Genomic DNA, 11,595 nt, shown 5'->3' with positions numbered 1-11,595 from the left:
CTGGGAAGGGCTCTCCATTAAGCTTCCCAAGCTAGACCGCACCTCCGTCTGTGACCACTTTGACCACATATGGTCCCAACCAATGCATTCGGAGTTTTCCAGGGAATTTTTCGAACTTGCTTTCATACAACAATACTAAATCGTTTACTTTGAACGTGCGCAACTTGATATGGCGATTGTGCCAAGCTTTCTCGCATTGTTTCTGTACCTGCTAATGGAATCCCGCCAGAAACTGTTCTTCCTCAAGTCTTCCAGTTGCGCGAGCTTCTCTTCCAAGGCTTCGTAGTCTACCATGTTTGTCATTGCTGCTATCCACAAACTGGGTACAATGTATTCCATTGTCATAACGATCTTCATTCCATAGACTAACTTGAAAGGCATTTGAGTCGTCAATTTATTACATGTGGTTCGGTATGCCCATAGCATGGTAGGTATGCACAAATCCCAATCGTTTCACTACGCGTTACATACTTTGCTCAACGCAGTTTCCAAAATCTTGTTGAAAGCTTCTATTGTCCCATTTGCTTGTGAATGGTACCACGTAATTTACTGATGATATACCTAGAATTCCTCAGTGAGTGTGCTGATAGTTTCATTTATGAAGTGCATTCCGCGGCCACTCATTAGAATTTTAGGGCATCCAAACCATGTTAACACATTATCGAACAAAAATTTTGCAGTTATGGTGGCCGTGTAGTCCTTAACCAGCTGTGCTTCCGCCCATCAAGTCAAGTACTCGGTCGCGGTGATGATATAGCACGCACTCGTCTTCCCTCGAGGTGTGATGGGCTCCACAAAGTTTATCTCCCATTTTTCGAATGGCTATAGCATCATCTATGGATTGAGTGGCATTTCATCCCTTCGCGATGGTCTCTCGGTCTGTTGACATATGTCACAAGCCTGACAGAATACTTTTGAATCTTGATGTAGGGTTGGCCACCATAGGCTAGCGCAAGGAATATTCTGTGTCATCACCCGTCCCGCATAGTGTCCTCCTGCAGCCCCTCCATGTGCTTCTACGAGGATCTATCTGTGTTCAAATTCAGGTACATATCTTCGTAATATTTCGTCGTTTCCTATTTTTTAGAGGTTCCTGGCGATAATAGAAAAATTCGCCACATGTACCACCAATTCTTTCTTCTGCTGGACTAAATATCCCTACGGCGTAGTCCCTGTGGTTAAGAAATGGATTATATCTTCAAAGTGGTTGTCTGTGACGTGCACTGCATAGAGTTGTGCATCAGGTAGTCCTTCCTCCAAATTTGTTGGCTCCTCACCGTTCTCAATTCGTGATAGGTGATCTGGGCCTGCATTTAAGCGTCCCGGCTTGACGATGACCTCAAAGTCATATTCTTGAAACAGTAACAGCCATCTACATATGCACCCCCCCAACACAGGCTTGTTCACCAGGTATTTCAATGCGGAATGATCGGTATACATCTTGAAGTGCCCACCAAGTAGATAGTGGCAGTATTTCTAGAGTGCGTATACCATCGCCAATCCCTCGCACTCAATAGTGGAGTAGTTCTTTTCGGCTTTGGACAACCGTCGACTTGCAAACGTGATCGGGTGATTAATGCCTTCCACTCCTTCCTGCATGAGTACAATGCCCATTGTGATACACGACGCATTAACAGGTACATGAAATTTGATGTCCCATTTTGGGAAAACCAAAACCGGAGCAGATGCCATTTTTTCCTTGAGGATCTCCAGAATTTTCTTACACTCATCATTCCAACAATATGTGGTGTCCTTTTTCAACAATTATTCCATTGGTGCTGTGATTTATGCATAACTCTTAATAAACTTTCGATAGTAGCCAGTGTGCCCTAACATGGTACAGAGTTGTTTGACACTTCGTGACACTTCCAGATTGAGAATGACAACAATTTTCGCAGGGTCCACCATCAGGCCTTGTTTGCAGACCACATGGCTGAGCAAATTTCCAAAGGGGATGAGGAAGGTGCACTTATTAAGATTCAACGCAATCTGGTGTTGTCGGCAAGTATTCAGCATCAACAGTAAGCTCACTATATGTTTCTTGACTAGCTCTAATACAGTCCAATCATCGAAATAAACCTCCAAAAACTTGTGGATGAATTCCTTGAATGCGGCCACCACTACACGCAAAAATATCACTGGCACGTTCTTCAACCCAAAGGGCATAACAGTGTACTGAAAACAACCCCATTCGGTCACGAAGGTTGTCTTGCTCCTATCTTCTGATGCGATCTTGATCTGATGGTACCCTGAGAACCCATCCATGAATGAGTAAGCTTCCTGTCTGCCAACATTCTCCAAGACTTCATCTATAAATGGTGTCGGGAACACAGGAATCATTAATTTTTCTGAGGTCCACGCAGATTCGAATTCTGCCCTTCTGTTTTTTCTCCTGCACAGTCATAGGACTCACCCAGTCATACTCTTCCACTGGTTCAATAATTCCTGTTGCAAGCATTTTGTCCAATTCTTCGTGAACCTTTTCCTTATACTTCGGATTCAAATGGTAAGGACACTGCTTAACTGGCTTCGCGTCCAGTTTCAGAGTTATCTTCATCATCCCTAGGTCACCAAGGATCCCCTTTAACTCCGTGATTTTGGTTGGGAACAAGTCTTGATATTCGCAAAGTAGCTCGACAACCTTATCCACCATGGCATCATCCCAATAATCCCCAAGTGTCACGTACTTCGGTTCTGCATCTATACCAATGTTTACTTGCTTTATTTTTAGTGGAGCAGTGATGTCAGGGTCCTTGATTACTGGCCCTTGAACTTCACGACTCCCTTCAGTTTCTGGAATATTAATATTTTGGGGGTCATCATCATCATCCTCCGCTTGTACGTTGTAACATTCTAGGGCTTGGCTTAACTGAGGTGACCATTCTGGTTGAACTATTTCCCATGGTTCCTGCGATATTTTCAAAATGGCGGCTTTCACGGCTTGCAGTGCATCATCAACAGTATCCGCCCATAGGTCTTCAAAATAAAACCTTAACAAAAATCCTTCGTGCAACATATCTGTTATGAAACCAGCTCACAAAAAGATAGAAAAGAGAGATCCACGCCTTAGAATTCAGCCTCTTCGAGGGGCAACCTCCTTTACATTACATAAATGAACAATTCTTGGATGATACAAATGACAAAACCTCCTTTCTATATATAGGAGTCTAAGGAGTCACAATATAATCCAGCCGACCTAACAATAATAATATAAAGCCACAAAAATAACAATAGAGGGATTCTATGGGGCACAGAAATAACAATATGGGGGTAATAGGGGCACAACAATATAAATAAGGGGTATAACTACAATAGTAATGGGGTAATCACTAGTATTATAGGGACCCAACATGCCCCTCTCCTTCAAAAAAGTGTTGTCCTCAACGCTTGAGTAGTTCTGGATACTTCTGCATAAAATTCTCATCCTCCCATGTGGAATCTTCAGCGGATAAGTTCTTCCACTTGATAAGATACTCTGAAATTGATCGATTTCGTAGCTGTCGAGTTCTTGTTTCTGTGACTGCTTCCGGTTCCAATATAATTTTTCCTTCCTCGTCAAGTTCTGGCAATATTGTTTGAACTGGGAGCTTGTCACCTATAACCTTCTTTAAACATGAAACATGGAAAACTGGGTGCAATCGAGAAGCTGCAGGAAGCTCCAATTTGTATGCCATAGTACCAATCTTTTGCAACACCTTGTACGGACCATAATACTTTGGTGATAATTTATTATCCTTCTTAGCTTGCTTTAGGGACATTTGCTTATATGGTTGTAGCCGTAGGAATACCCAATCACCTACATCAAAACTTCTTTCACTGCGATGTTGATCTGCCTGTTGTTTCATTCTATTTTGTGCCAACACGAGGTTATCCTTTAAGAGTTGGAGGACTTGTTGTTGATGTTCGATGTGATGTTCCACTGCTTGAACCTTAGAATTTTCTCTTAAATATGATGTGATGGATGGTGGTTGATACCCATAAAGTGCCATAAATGGGGTCATTTTTGTTGCTGTATGGAAGGAAGTGTTATACCACCATTCAGCCAGAGGCAACCATTTGACCCATTGTGTCTGTTTATCAGATACAAAGCAACGAAGATATCCTTCCAAACATTTGTTTACTATCTCAGTTTGCCCATCAGATTGAGGATGATAAGATGAGCTATGAGCTAACTGAGTACCAAGACAAGAAAATAATTCTGTCCAAAAATTTCCAGTGAAAATGGGATCTCTGTCACTTACAATAATCTTTGGGTTTCCATGTAGCTTTTGAACTGTTTCCATAAATGCAGTAGAAACTGTACTGGCTTTAAATGGATGTGATAATGCACAAAAGTGTGCATACTTGGTAAGTCTGTCAACTACCACCATGATGACACTCTTTCCCTCAGACTTGGGTAAACCTGTGATAAAATCCATTGAAACCTCCTCCCAACGTTGGCTTGGAATGGATAAAGGTTGTAATAGACCCGGTGTCTTAATTGTTTCAACTTTATTTTGTTGGCAAACCAAACATTCCGCCACAAACTTTTGAATATCTGATTTAAGGCCATCCCAAAAAAATTCCTTCTTAACCCTGTGGTAAGTTTTTAAAAATCCTGAGTGCCCTCCTAAGGGAGAAGTGTGCAATTCCATAAGAATCTTTTGTTTTAGCTGGGAATTCTTACAGAGGTATAAGCGATCTTTGTACCATAACGAATCATTTTTCCAGCTAAATGTATCAGAAGTACTGGAATCTTGTTGTAGCTTTCGAATAAGTGCCCACACTTCTTCGTCATTCTTCCATTCCTCCTTTGCTTCGTTTATCCAATCTGGTTGGATAATAGAAATGGCACACAACAATGCTTCCACATCCTCATCCTTTCTTGAGAGTGCATCTGCCACCACATTTTGCTTCCCTTTTTTGTAGATGATTTCAAAGTCATAACCCAACATCTTTGTGACCCACTTTTGTTGCTCTTCAGAGGATAATCTTTGTTCTAAAAAGTATTTAAGGCTATCATGATCCGTTTTTACCTTGAAGTGTCTTCCCATTAGGTAGGGTCGCCATTTCTTAAGTGCATGGAGTATTGCCAACATTTCCTTCTCATAAATAGCTTTGCTTAAAAACTTTCCCTTGATTGGACGACTTTCAAAAGCAATGGGTCTTTCATCTTGCATTAGAACAGCACCAATTCCATTTCCTGAAGCATCACATTCCACAATAAAGGTTTTTGTGAAGTCCGGTGTAGCTAAGACCGGTGCTTGGCACATTGCCTCTTTAAGATGTTTAAAGGCCTTTGTTGCTTCCGGAGTCCATGAAAATGAATCTTTCTTCAATAATGTTGTTAGAGGTGCTGCTATTCTCCCATAATTCTTAACAAACTTGCGATAATACCCTGTCAACCCAAGAAATCCTCGCAGATGCTTTATGGATGTGGGGATTTTCCATTCCTTAATGGCTTTAATTTTGCTAGGGTCTACCTTAACTCCTTCATGAGATACAATATGACCCAAATATTCCACCTCCTGGACTCCAAAGAAACATTTGGATCTTTTTGCATATAATTGTTTCTCCTCCAATAGTTGTAGCACCTTGTCAACATGTTCAACATGATCCTTCCAAGACTTGCTGTAGATTAGTATATCATCAAAAAATACTAACACAAATTTTCTAAGGAATGGTTTGAAAATTGAATTCATCAAACCTTGAAATGTTGAAGGTGCATTGGTAAGGCCAAAAGGCATGACCAAAAATTCATAATGACCCTCATGAGTTCTAAATGATGTTTTCGGAATGTCTTCAATCTTCATTCTGATTTGATGATATCCCGAACGAAGATCCAACTTGGTGAAGTAAATTGATCCATGCAATTCATCCAGTAATTCATCAATGACAGGAATGGGGAACTTATCTTTAATAGTGAGCTTGTTGAGCTCCCTATAATCTGGACACATGCGCCATGATCCATCCTTCTTGTGCACCAATACTACTGGAGCTGAGAAAGAACTTTGACTCGGTTGAATTATACCAGCCTCTAGCATTTCTGCAACCATACGTTCAATTTCACTTTTTTGGACATATGGATATCTGTACGGCCTGATGTTTGGAGGAACACTTCCTGGAATCAGATGAATAGCATGATCATGATCACGCATAGGTGGGAGACCTTTGGGAGTCTCAAATACCTTGGAATGATTGTCCAAGACTTTTTGGAGATCTGGAGAAATAGATGATTCCAATGTGGAAACATCTAGCGAACATAATTGTGCAATTACACCTCTTTGCTCCTTTTTTAGAAGCTTTGTCATGCCATTAGAGCTGATTATCTTTCCTGGTTTCCCTGCAATACCCCTTAATTCAACTTCCTTTCCTTCCACAGAAAATTTCATGAAAAGTTCTTGAAAATTAAAAGCTATTGTACCCAAGGATTGTAGCCATTGGACTCCTAGTACAACATCAGCACCTCCCATTGGAATGGAAAGCATTGGGCTAGTCAATACATATTCTCCCATGGATAGCTTGATATTATGGCACTTTCCAGAACAATTTATTGTTCCTCCATTTGCAATCATCACTTGACACTCTGGTGCTGGATATAGGAAGCAATTCAATTCTTTTGCTACCCTACAATGAATAAAATTGTGGGTGCTTCCTGAATCAATCAACACTATTACCTTTTTCTTCTTGATTTGTCCTTCTATCTTGATGGTTTGAGGAGTGGTAATTCCCGCCAATGCATTACAAGATATGGTCGGATTTATTTGTTCTTCATCTAGGCTTTGTTCCTGGAATATATCCTCTTCTTTTGACCTTTCTTGCTCCTTTTCTTCTTCCTCTTCACAATCTATGTAGAATAATTTCTTCTCAGCACACTTATGACCTTTGTGTATTTGCTATCACAATTGTAACAAAGCCCTTTTGCTCTTTTTTCTTCCAATTGTTGTGGTGTCAACCTTGTAGGTTGTGGAAGACTATGGGCAACAACACTTCCGTCTTTATAGTTGTGAATGGTATGCTTCCTAGTTGCCATAATTTTGCTTTCCATTTTTCTTGCTAACCTGAATGCCTTCTCTAATGAATCAGGTTCCCAAAGGCGCACATCATGTTGGATATTATCCTTTAAAGACCCTATGAACACATCAATCCTATGCTCCTCTGGAATATCTTTTACCCTTATGTTCAATTTTTGGAACTCCTCAATGTGCTCCATTATTGAACCCTTTTGTTTGAGACTTATCAATTGGCTAAAAAAAGTGTTGCTTTTTGTATCCTCATAATGTGCTATCAATTCTTCCGTAAAAATTGCCCAAGTGATAAATTGTTTACGAGAACAAAGCCATTGATACCATACAAACTGATTTGGTTCCAAATATAAAGTTGCCATACGTACCTTTTGTGTGTTTTGCACATTATTGAGATCGAAGAATTGCTCCATCTGTAATATCCATGTGGCGGGATCCTTGCCATCAAACTTCCTCATATCGATTTTTGGAACATGGTGAGTCTTCGATCCAACATTAGAGTCTATGGAATCATGATTAACATTTCTTTTGTTCTCATCATGAGTTTCCTTTAGTACTCTTTCACCATTAGTGACCATTTCTTGTAGCAACTTATCCATCTTATCATCCATGCCATCAATTTTAGCGTCCATGCCATTCACCTTAGCTTCCATGCCATCCATCTTAGCTTCTACACCTTTCTTTAAACCATCCATCTTAGCTTCTACATCTTTCCTTAAACCATCCATTTTAGATTCTGTTGCTTTTGTGCAAGTGACATTTGTTGCACTTGTTCTTGTAATTTTGATATATCATGTAGCATTTCTTCCTCTTCTTCATGAGTCATGCTAGAGCTTTCAGGTTCCTTACTAGGTGTTTGCATTTTCTTTCCTCGGGGCATCAGTTACCGATAATAATGCTCTAATATGCCCTTTGAATTCCTTCAAAATAAATTTTCAAACCAAGCTTAAGCAAAAATAAAAGAAAATCTACACACCTTTTTTCACTTTGTAGGAGCTCGATATTGCCTCTGATGTATCTCTGTACTTTCTGATCATCTAGTTCTGAGTTTGTGACTTGTAGTAGCCCTCTGTGTCCTCTTTCCAATGCCACAAATCTGACCCAAATTGGATTCTCCAAGGAAGCGTTATGAGAAATCTCCCACAGTGACGTGATTATAGACTAGTTCAGTAGAGCGAACTTGTATGACGTGCCACGAGTCACTGTTTCGACCTTGGGATCTAAAAAACACCCACAAGAAACTAATTTCCTTCCTCTTTCTGTACCCTTTTACGAAATTTCAATCCGATCCTCAGAGAGAAAGTTATGATGATTTTCCCCAGGTCACCTGTTTTGAATGTAATTCAGGAGTCTGCAAAAAGACTAACTTCCTCAGATGATATCTCCGAAAATATTGCGCGAAAAGCTCTAAATTTCGGACCCAAGGTTCAGCACCCATTCTTCTCAAATGGGTTTTTTTTGAGACTTCTGAAACGTCACAGCAAAAACGTTATATCGAAAATTCCACGATGACCTGTTTGGAGCAGCGAAACCCTAGAATCCAAAGCTCTGATACCAAATGTTATGAAACCAGCTCACAAAAAGATAGAAAAGAGAGATCCACGCCTTAGAATTCAGCCTCTTTGAAGGGGAAACCTCCTCTACATTACATAAATGAACAATTCTTGGATGATACAAATGACAAAACCTCCTTTCTATATATAGGAGTCTAAGGAATCACAATATAATCCAGCCGACCTAACAATAATAATATAAAGCCACAAAAATAATAATAGAGGGATTCTATGGGGCACAGAAATAACAATATGTGGGTAATAGGGACACAACAATATAAATAAGGGGTATAACTACAATAGTAATGGGGTAATCACTAGTATTATAGGGACCCAACAATATCCCATTCGCCTGTACCATGTCGGAGTTTCGTCTCGGTATACCAGTTCCTTGGGATGACATCCAGGGTATGATAGAATAAGTGTACCCATTCAGGCTGAGGTTCTTCTCCATAGGCCTTGGTCCATTTTGTGAGGTGTGTGTGCGGGTCATCACGTCCATCATATTTTTCAGTTATTCGTAGTTCCAGATTCCCAAACCATAGCCGCATCATCCTCCTACAGCCACGCCAGTTTTCAAAGTCTCCTTGATGTGTTCCCCACCAACACGCAGGTGTCACCCGCAGCACCCATTTTAACGCATCGAACCACTGGTGCTCTGGTACTGCACTCTCAAAATTGTTCAAGAATTCATCCACCACTATTAATCCATCATATATTGGTAGATCTCGACCCTATGCCATTACGCAATGTAGTCATTTAGTCATCATATGACAATTTAGCGTTGTTACTTTGCTCAACCGATTACGTCAGCATTCATCTTCTTCGTCTGAATCCGAAGAGCAGGAACCTGCACGTTCCCACGAGACCCTTCCATCTGCAGTCGGATTTATCCAACCCTGATGTCGCGCAGTTATCTTGTAGATACAATCCAGCTCATCCTTGCTTCCATCGTCGCACACAGGTTCAGTGTAGCACTCTCCCTCAGCTGGATTCAGCGGAACTACTACACGTAGGGACATTTTCTCAAAAGTCATTTTCTGCTTCTTTAGGTTTGTTACACAGTAACTTGTCACCATTGGTCACCGTCCCTATCGCCCCGGTTTCCGTACATTGGAGGATGCATTCCGGGACCTGTGAGCAGTGACATAGCCTAAAAACACTTGCATTATGTTCCCCTGAGTATGTACTTCATGTTCCCTGAAGACACCTTCTACAAATTATCCCTGAAAAGTGCCCTTTTTCCATTGGCGCGGGTCCACAGTGTCTTATCCGCGCCAATCACTGAGATCCTCAAAAAGGGGTGCGACCATTGGCGCTCTGTCTTAGAAAAACACCCGCGCCAACCAAGTTTGGTAATGATTTTTGACAAACGCGCACCTGTATGTTTTTTCCCTTCAGATCACGAAGTCTTTTGAGGATAAAATCCATCTGATAGAGGTCGAGAGTCATCATCTATCCTCGACATCTATCCACAGCGGCTTTTCAGAGATAATGTCAATCCACAATGGGTGTCCTGGTGCATTGAATCTTCCTCCCTTCTCCATCTATAAAAGGCTGTCCTCATGCATTAGACAAGCTAGTTTTTTAGTAATGCTAGTTGTGATTATGCTTGTCTTGAGTGATAGTAAGAGTCTTGAAGCATAGAGAGGTTATGCTGCCGGAAATCTGAGAGAGAGGAGGTCTACTGCAAGGCATATATAGCTGCTCGCCCAGCTAGAGGAGAGGTTCAACGTCAGAACCTTGGTTGTATCTTACTCTGCCTATTATTCATTAATAAACGCCTGCTATTATGGTTCCAATCTCATTGGTTATTATGATGATGTTTGATTTATTTCCTTTCTGAGTGAAATATAGTTGTACTTTGGTGGATTTTATGCTTGTATTCGTTTCGTTCTTTGCGTGTGCAGGTGTCCATTCGCGAGGATCGCAAGGATTGTGACCTGCTGGAGCAAGGGAACGGGAGGGTCAACTCTACTTCGACATTAGCGTTGGACTCTAGGTTGGTCTTCGTAATCCACTTTTCAGTATACAACTAGGAACTTGCATAGTAGCATGAATTCATTGTTGCTAGACCCATTTTGGGCTAGTGGGATCGCCTTTGTCCGCAGAGGGGATTTACCTATCCAACATTTTGGCGACTCCACTGGGGACAAGCTATTTGGAGTTTGTCTTGCATGTTAATTTTCTCTTGCTTGCCTGAGTAAATGAGCTTTCTGGGTCAGTTTTAAAAGTGTTATTTGCTGTTTGATTCGTCTGAGCACTGTCGGCCCGACCCTGGTTCGTTTTATTTATTTTTTAGGCCAGCAAACTTTGTTGGCGCGGTTTTTTATTTGACAGTCGCGCCAGTTGGCGCATGTTTCCTGACAGCGACTCGCGCCAATTGACTGTTAGCGCAAGTTGCAGGCTGACAGTCGCGCCAACCCTGTGAATTTTGCCATTATTTTTATTGGAAGCTCTTTAAAGTCAGATTTTTGTCTTTTTATATCTCTTACAGCTTCTGGAAGTGTGTGGAACCTCTGTTTGACTGGTTTTTGCCTTTATCCTTCAGTTGTTTGCTTATTTCTATTGATTTTGTATTCCAGCCCTAGAACATCTAGTGGCTTCGCATGTCTAGCCTTCTGTGGGAAGTTTCGGTTCTTTGATTTTCCAGTCAACATTTTGGTTGTTTTCCACACTTATCTAGTGGTTGTTAAAGCTTGGTATTCTATGCTTCGAGTGATTCACTTCTAGCTTGTTTGGATTTTGCTTGACTTCATTTGAACTTAGATCACATGGTTCATTGAAAGTCTTTGTGTTTTTCCTTGCTTTGACAGTTCATCTTGGTGTTTCAGAATTGGTTCTATTTCCATTGAGTGAATTTTGTTTGTTTATGCTTGTGAATATCTCTTGAGGTTTGTTTAAATGCATTATGCCATCTTAAAAGAAAGAAAAACAAAAGATCTTTTTGCATTATATTAGTTAGCATTTATTGTTATTTGTCGCTTTTAAAAAGAAAAGGAAAAAACTTTCATTTCTTGTTATTAGCTGCATTAGGA

This window comes from Pinus tabuliformis, chromosome 5_2, assembly GCF_031772625.1.
Source record: "Pinus tabuliformis cultivar Carrire ecotype Pingquan chromosome 5_2, CPIR1, whole genome shotgun sequence".
Classification (NCBI taxonomy): domain Eukaryota; kingdom Viridiplantae; phylum Streptophyta; class Pinopsida; order Pinales; family Pinaceae; genus Pinus; species Pinus tabuliformis.
This window is presented reverse-complemented; position numbering follows the sequence as displayed.